Consider the following 9,559-nt stretch of genomic DNA (forward strand, 5'->3'; position numbering starts at 1 on the left):
CTTCCATTTATAACACACCTCTCTTCTGAGAAGTCTCTGAGTTCAAAGGATTCCTGTTAGATGAGTATAAATATTGGTTACTAGCAACCAATTCAATCAGCTCAATAGTCTCCTTCGGTGTCTTTTTCTTGTGCAATGAACCACCTGCAGAATTATCTAAGCACATCTTGGACATTTCACCCAATCCTTCATAAAAGATATCTAGTTGGATCCATTTGGAGAACATGTCCGGAGGGCATTGCCTAGTCAGTATCTTGTACCTCTCCCAAGCTTCATAAAGAGTTTCACCATCCTTCTGCCTGAAGGTCTAAACCTCCACCCTAAGCTTAGTCAGCTTCTTTGGTGGGAAAATTTAGTAAGAAACTCAGTAACAATCTTGTCCCAAGTATCCAAACTCTCCTTGGATCGGGAATCTAGCCATAGCTTTGCTCCATCCCTCAGAGCATATGGGAAGAGCATGAGTTTATACACCTCTCGGTTCACTCCATTTGTCTTTACAGTATCACAAATCTGCAGAAAGTTAGAAATAAATTGATTTGGGTCTTCATGGGGAAGATCATGATACTTGCAGTTTTGTTGCACCAGGGTGACCAATTGTGGCTTCAACTCAAAGTTGTTCACAGCTATAGAAGGCACCAAAATGCTTTTTCCATAAAGATCTGCAGTAGGAGCAGAGTAAGAGCCAAGCACTCTCCTTTGTTCCTCACTCCCATTCGGATTTGCTACATTGGCATTAACAGCATTGTTAGGATCCATAGTGGATTCTGAAGCCTTGTAAAGTCTTGCTTGTTGCAAACACCGCCTGAGAGTTCTTTCAGGTTCAGGATCAAATTCTAAGAGATGTTCTTTGTCTCTGTTCCTGTGCATAAACAAACAGAAGACAAGAAAAGATGGGATTCTCTACGTCAGAGTGCAGAGAACTCCCAGTGGGGTAACCTGTGTAAAATAATAAAATAGAAATACTAAATAAATAAAACAAAAAAATTTTGAAAATAATAACTGAAATAAAACAAAAAAAATTGAAATTAAAAGGGAAAATAGACAAGGAAATTAAAATGAAATTATCTAGGTGACACCAAACTTAATTTCAGAAATTAATGAAAAATATTAGTGCTATTTATTTATTTAATTTTTTTTTCGAAAATACTAAGCAAACTTTAAATAAAATTAAAACTAAAATGCCTAATCTAAGCAATCAAACAACTGATAGTTGTTAATCACTATCAATCCCCGGCAACGGTGCCAAAAACTTGGTGCGAATTTTATAACCACAAACTAACCGGCAAGTACACCGGGTCGTACCAAGTAATACCTCAGGTGAGTGAAGGTCGATCCCACGAGGATTGATGGATTAAGCAATGATGGTTGATTAATTGGCTTAGTTAGACAAGCAGAAAACAGTATTTGAGATTTCAAAAAGCATTAAACAGAAGACAGGCAAATAAATAAGTTGGGAATAAAATATGGAGAAGGCAGTTAAGGCTTCAGAGTTATCTATTTTCCGGATTGACTTTTCTTACTAACTATTTTAACCATGCAAGATTTAATTCATGGCAAACTATATGTGACTAGACCCTAATTCCTTAGACCTTTCTAGTCTCTTCTAAAATTCATCAACTGCCAATTCCTTGTTCAATTTATTCCAATTAGAAGGTGAAGCTTAATTCTAGTTTATATGCCACATAAATCCTAATTACCCAAATATAAGAGGATTATATGTCACGTATCCCGTTAAGTCCAGATAATTAAAATTTAGGAGAAGTTGTTTTCAAACTATTGTTCAAGTAAAGAGCTTTTCCAAGTTATACAAGAACTCAATTAGAAAGAGGGTCATACTTCTATTCCATCCAAATTCATAAAATAAAGAACGAAAACAATTCTTGAAATATAAATCAGTACATGAATAAAAATAGAAAAATAATAGTATCAATCTATACAATAGACAGAGCTCCTAACCTTAACAGTGGAGGTTTAGTTGCTCATGGTTCAGAGAGAAAATAAGGATTCTGATAAAATGTATTTTGGCTGAGGTCGAATGGAATCCCCCAGAAGGGAAGTTTCTTTTCCCTATTATATCTAATCCTAATTAATTTAAAATATATTTTCTAAAACTAAAATAATATCTTTTCTTATTTTAAAATAACAATAAAGTTTTAAATAAGAATTAATAGGAATCAGCGTTTTCTACACTTCGCGCTTGTCACGCGTACGCGTCAGTCACGCGTACGCGTCGATGGTCTTCTTCGCGTGTCACACGTACGCGTCAGGTATGCGTGCGTGTCACTGTACAACTTCGCTTTTCACGCGTACGCGTCAGGTACGCGCACGCGTCGCTCCTCGCTGTCATCTCCTTTAACTCTTGTGCTAATTCCATTTGTGCAAGCTTCTTCTCCATCCTTTAAGCCATTCCTGTCTTATATGGCCTTCTTCTCTTTTTCTGCGGAAACTCCACCAAATCCAACAAATGCTATCTAAAATAAACAGAATTTCACAAGACTAAAAGTAGCATCCATAGTGGCAAAAGATAATTAATTATTAATTAAACTCAACAAATTAAATGCAAATTCACTAGGAAAAGAAAAGAAAGATGCTCACGCATCAGGTAGCCATCAGATTTTCAATGCTAGACACAATCAAAGAAATGGTAGGAGCCGCAGTAACCTAAAACAAGAAGTGAAATGAGAACAAACGTAATTAATGAGATTAAAAATCAGCATGAGAGATATCATCATCATTTAAGTTCTTCAAGATAATGCTATTTTTAATATGGAGGATGTGAGAATATATAAAAATACCTGAAAAGCAAGTTGACCACTGAGACTAAGAGTATCGACATCATCTTCCGAAGAAGACTTACTCACTGATTTATCACTAGACGAGGTGTTCTCGTTTTCCTCTTCATTGTGCTGAGAGATCACCGGTCCATCAAGATTGTCATTGGATGTATTTGATGTGTCATCCTTATCATCACTATTTGAAGATGTTGACACTGCAATTTGTTCAAGTCTTCTTTTTATCTGGCGGCTTGAGTAATTAAAATTGAATTTCTTTTTTCCTACAAGCTTGCCAGAAGACTTTCTCAAAGGAGGATTGCCAGCAAGTGAGGTGGTTGTTTTCTCTGTAACAAAATATATAATAATAATAATAATAATAATAATAATAATAATAATAATAATAATAATAATAATAATAATAATAATAATAATAATAATAATAAAATAATTAAAACATGTGCCATTGTGATATTCTTAGAAGGCATTATGCATGAAGGAAATAACATTAATAACAACAACACATAGAGGAACATAATTTTTGAAATCAAAATGAGCAAATGATTTAGTTGTCATTACCTTTTTTGATGATTGATGCTCTCCTCACTTGTTGCATTACAAGAACAGTGGTCATCCTTTGACAACAGGTACTAAAAGCAACTTTAATAGAAGAGTAATAGGTCTTCCACCAAGAGAAGAATAAACATGTGGTCAACTAGCAAGATTTGAAAGGGAATAGGTGGAATTTATTTCTCCGCGAAGCATTATCCTTCTGAATGTGCAACAGATCTTCTAATGAAGTAGCTTTGACATGCAAAAATTGTGACTCTTGAAGATGGTAAGAAGACGGAATGGCCTGAGCTAACCCAAATTGTCTAGAAACGGTGTTTGGCATGTAAATCGTTGTTCTTAGGTCATCTTCACCTAGGAATCCAGCAAAAAGTAATTGAGGAGTCAAGAACTGTGACCAAATAGTGATACTTTCCTTCTGTGTAATCCTAGTTGGGGTAAGAGATCGCGTCAACCATTCTGGACCGGTCTGACAATTAGCAAAAGGAGTCAGATTAATGTTGTGGTCTTTCTTTGGAAAGTAGTAGAACGCACGAAAGAAGTGTTTCATCTTATCATGTGAGGCCATTAACTTGTCAGGAAAAACTAAGTTGAGCAGACAGTGTCCTACAATAACAGAATCTGTAGGACCTTTTTGGGTCAAACGTGGTTGTAGTTCAGATTCAAAAATAGCAGAAACCACAATTGAAAAAATCAAATAGGACCGTCAACATTAGTGATCCTCTTCTTCTCCCTCATAAGGTCTGTGATCCAATCTAGAGTAAGATATAGTCAAGCTAGGAACAATTTGGCTAAACACAGCCTCTTACCTTCGGTTAACATAATGGCCAATGGGAGATAAGTGACTCCGACTTAAATACTCCGGGCACAGAAAACAACGCCGCTTAACCAATAGAGAAGGAAGGCTATGTGCTCATTATCAGAAACAGGTTCTCCATCTTGACCTTTGTTATTAAAAATGAAGCTCTGGTAGGTGGTGGAAGAGATATCAATGGCATACGCTACTCCTGTGGTTGACTGAGTAGTAGTTAAAATTTTCTCTCCCAAGGGAGGTAGACCAGTTATCGCAGCTACATCCTGAAGAGTAGGAGTAATCATGCCGTATGGGGTGTGAAAAGTATGTGAAGTCTCATTCCAAAAATACAATGCACCTCCCATTAGTCCTGAATTAACAGTGTAAGAGTTTTTACTAAGCTGAATTAGGTCATATATCCCAATCTCTTTCCACAAAGTCATTTTCTCAGTTTTAACCCTACCTAACCAAGCATGATAACCTTCAATGTTGGTCTTTGGAAAATTTCTGAATAGCCTGTTGTTGGAGTCGAAGTATCCAATGGGAATGGAGTCTTGAAAAGCAACAGGTTTTCTTTGAGAGTGACTAGGAAAAGAACTTTTGATCTTGTTTGCTACTTTGGGAGAGATGATGGGGCCAATGAAAGTTGAATATATACCGTCAATAGTGAAAGGGAGTAGTACCTGAGCTTCCCATATTTTTTATTTCGAGGCCTCTGGTTCAGGAGCAAAATCTTTGTCGTTTTTGACAACAGGCTTATCACAAATGACCACTTTAGATGAAGAAGGAGGACTTGTTGACAGATGGTGGCTTGAGGTTACCATAAGAGTATAAATTGAAGAAAATCTAAGTATGGGGTGTCAAGATTATCAACAATCAACAAACAAGCTATAAAGGTAGAAAATAATACATGAAAAATGAATAAAAATTGAGCTTATATGGGTTTAATTTGGATTAAGCAATAAGCAAGAATTTAACACGAAACAGGACTTAATACTGCTTGTCAACACTCATGAATATTAAAAAAAAAATCATAAACAAAACATATAAAAATTCATTATCTACTATATTGGTTATTGCTAAAATTAAGGAAAATGTATATATAATCTAAGTAAGATAGAAGCATATAATATAAGTCTCCATCCCTTTGTTTTTTATTGCATTTGTGTAACGTGCTTCAGAACATTGCCCGAAAACTTAGAATTGCATTCTTCATTAAGAAATTCAATGGAAAAAATGATGCAAAAGTTAAATTATTCCTAATTAATATGGCCACAAGATATCAATTGTTTCTACTTACATTAAAAAAATGTCTAGTTAAATTAAAATAGATCATCTCAGTGAAGGGGTCACTTACTGTTAGAAAGAAGCTAGCAAATATATACACAAAGAAGTCTGGTAAAGCATCTCCTTCAGCAAGACCTCGAGGATTAGAAAACAGTTGAATCAGCGGAAAGCAAATTGAAGAAATTCAAGACCTTAATCTTCAACACATCGTGAACAGGTTTTAGGGCAGCACACAATTTTCAATTAGGGAACATCAGATTATATTTGTAGATATAATAATATATTACCAAAAATAAATAAATAAATAAATAAATAAATAAATAAATAAATAAATAAAAAAGGGATAAAATTTCGACATGTTTGTGCCAAGAAAATGAACTATCCCTTTTATCCTGTTTTTGGGAGCAAAATAGACAGAAAATTATATATATATATATATATATATATATATATATATGTTTTTTTCATTTTTCTTTTTTTTCCTACCTTTTCTTTCATACTTAAAAATAGAAAAAAGACAGAAACATAATAGAATTGAAGAATAGGATTCAACAGTCAAATCATAATTTGAGTTAAAAAATGTAAAAGAAAAAAAGAAAATGTTCTTCAGAGTAAGATTCTAGTACTCATAGTCATGATTAATACAAGGAATATTTTGCATGCCATTTTTGGGATTAGGGTTCCTTTGAATCAACAATGGAAAAGAGAAAGATAAGGATGGAGCTAGCAGTGAAATCTTACCTGGAATATTAGAAAAGTTAGGTATAGTCAAACCATCGTGAACAGAGAAAGTAAATAAAATTTGGGAGAATGGGAGGCACAGATTAAAGAAGAAGCCTTTTGGCATTTAAACACTAACGTAACCTCTCTCTCACAAGTATTACAAAAAGATAAGAGTACTGAACTATTTTACTTTTTGTTTAGCCAAAATAAAAATAAATAAACAAATAAATAAAATAACAAAAAAAAAAAGAGTATGAGTACTCTTGTGTGCTTTCTAAGTGACGTTTCAAAATATCATTCTTGTCAAACACGTATTATTTTATATATATATATATATATATATATATATATATATATAATAAAAATAAAAAAATAAATAAATATACTTTCGTATATACTCCTTTTATTATTATAAGAAGCAAAATTCTTTTTACTTCCAATTACTGTACGACTTCAAGTGAAAAATTTTGGGGGCATTATGTTAGACAAAATATAATTTTTATAAAAAAATTATAAAAAAGATAGTTAATTACATGGTGATGTCTCCATATATAATATTTATATCTATTTTAAATTAAATTAGATCATTTGACAGTCGATTATCTATTTGATTTTTGAAATTCACATGAGGTGCGCGAACAGTTACGGGCCAATCTAAATTTTCTGCAATAGGTGTACAAATGGTAACTGTCAGCTGACATTAGGTTAGTTTATAAATAAAGCTTTAGGAACATATTGTAAGCAGTTAGTTCTTCTTGAAAAACACTTAGAAATCAAAAACTCTCTCAACCCCTTAGCATCACAGAGTAAAATTGGGAATCTTAAGTAATTCCTCTGAACTCAAACACTTGTACTTTGCTTTTTCCCAATTTTTATTAATAAAATTCTTCTACTTTTACGTCTTCTTCTTTTTTAAGTTCATGTTTCTTCCTTCATCTTCTTTTTAATTTTCTATTTATTTCAATTTCTGCAATTTACTTCACCACTAGCACCTTGCATTTATATGTTTATTTGTTACTTTTATTCCTTTTAATTTTATTTGACGTTACAATTACGACATTGAGATACCCACAATTTCTTTTAAACATAAACAAAATTTGAATAAAATAGACAGAAAAAAAAAAAACCTAATTGGTTCAAATGGTTTTCGGCTTAGATTGATATTACATAAAATTATGCTCATGGTATCTTAAACTTTTATATTGCTTACCTATTTTTCCTCTTTTGAGTGAACTTTTACCGCAATTCATAAAATGTTACTTTAAGAAATTTAACATATTTTAGAATAAAACACAAAAATTGTCTAAAAATTTTAGTTGCGGATAAAAATATTGTTAAAAGATTTAAAAATTAAAAATACTCTCAAAATAATTAGAGAAAATTCTACTCCTCTCTCTTGAGAGATGTTAAAATGATACCTCCTTTCTTTTTATTTGTAAAATATACATTCCTCTTTTTTATAACTTTTAAAAAACCTCTTCTTTAATTCATTTTAAATTTTTGAAAAAAGGACAAATAGGTTCCTGACCTTTTGTCTCACGGACATTTTTGTCTCTGACCATTGAAAAATACTTTTAAGTCCCTGACCTTCACAAAACTTAGACGGATCAGTCCATCCGTCTAAATTCCTCCGTCAGGGACTGATCCGTCCAAATGCCTCCGACTGATCCGTCCAAATTTTGTGAAGGTCAGGGACTTAAAAGTATTTTTCAATGGTTAAAGACGAAAATGTCCACGGGACAAATGGAACAAAAGGTCAGAGACCTATTTGTCCTTTTCTTATGTTAACTAATGTTAACTTTATCCATTTTTCAAGAAAAAATATATTATTTTTTACAAAAATATATTATTTTTTACAAAAATATCCTTTAACAAAAATTTTATTTTTTTATCATTACATTTTTCTTATCAAAATACCTTTTAATAAATTTTTTTTATTGATTAAATTATCTTTTTACCAAAATATTTTTTTTAAAAATCAATAATTAATTTTTTTTAAAATACTCTTCAATAATTTTTTAATTATTAAATTATGATTTTACCAAAATTTTTGTTAACAATTATTTTAAGATACAAATATTTTCTTGACAATTATTGGCTAGATTATTTTTTTTCATGTATAACATAACTGTATGCTAATTCTAACTTATTCATATTAATTATATTGTTAAAAAATGGTTACACATACATAAATATCACAATGATTAATCACCTAATAATCTCTTAGCTTCCTATAAAGATTGTCCAGAAAATCATTAAACGGTATTTAACTGAATTATTTAATATAATATACATTTACATTTTAACTATTATTTTAACATAAAAAAAAACTTTTATGACTATTCACATGACATAGTCTTGATATAAAAATAATATATAATTTATTCTTTATGAAATATAATTAATTTTATGACTTTTATGACTTTATAATATAAATTAATAGTAAAATATAAAATTATATAATTGTATTATATAATTTGGTAAAAGTCATAATTTAATTAATTTATTAATCAATTGTAATATATTAATTTATTTTTTATTAAAAATTAATAGTAAAATATAAAAAAGATTATTAACGAAAATTTTGGTAAAATCACAATTTAATAATTAAAAATTTATTGAAAGGTATTTTAAAAGGAAATTAATTATGAATTTCTTTTAAAAATTATTTTAGTAAAAATATAATTTAACCAATAAAAAATAATTTATAAAGAGTATTTTGGTAAGCAAAATTTAATAACAAAAGATAAAATTTTTGTTAAAAGATAATTTATTTTTTCTTGTAAATGGACAAAGTTAACATTAGTTAATACAAAAAATTTAAAATAAATTAAAGAAAAATTTTTTTAAAAATTATAAAGAAAAAAAATGTCATTTTAACATCTCTCGTACGAGAGGAGTAAAATTTTCTCAAATAATTAAAAACGTCACAAAAATACTACAAAATAAACTCGTCTCTGTATTTATTTCTAGTTAAGACACTTTTGTCTCGATTTTAAATCTTTCAAAATATTTGTCATTTTTATTTTTTGAGAGCATTTTTGTCGGCAATCAAATTTCAAAAGGCATTTTTAGTAGTTTAATCTATTTAACAAATATTATTTAGAGCACGATACAAATTTTGGAAAGGAACAGCAGGACGATGGTGCGTTTTGGCGCAAATACTCCACTCAAAATTATTTTATGACCTCTAGAATAATCGGCATAGATCTTTCGCTACAAAGTTGAATTTATGCTACTTTCCATACCAAACTATTTCGGTGTTTTCTGCGCACCGAACTATACAATAATCATAAAATTCATAAAACAAATGCTGAACATCTCAATCGTGGATGTCGACCGATTCTGAACCATTTAGGTATTAAGAAACCATTAACAGTTAAAAATGAAATAAAAGGAAGGAGAAAATAAAGAA

At 30.6% G+C, this 9,559-nt stretch overlaps 1 non-coding gene across 1 annotated transcript; it reads left to right on the forward strand.

The window, feature by feature from the left end:
* Positions 1-221: 221 nt before the first annotated feature.
* Positions 222-328, forward strand: LOC112724415 (small nucleolar RNA R71). The gene has a single exon (XR_003163578.1). It is a non-coding gene; the product is annotated as a small nucleolar RNA R71 (small nucleolar RNA).
* The last annotated feature ends 9,231 nt before the right edge of the window (positions 329-9,559 follow it).

The sequence above is a fragment of the Arachis hypogaea genome, chromosome 11 (genome assembly GCF_003086295.3).
Source record: "Arachis hypogaea cultivar Tifrunner chromosome 11, arahy.Tifrunner.gnm2.J5K5, whole genome shotgun sequence".
Classification (NCBI taxonomy): Eukaryota; Viridiplantae; Streptophyta; class Magnoliopsida; order Fabales; family Fabaceae; genus Arachis; species Arachis hypogaea.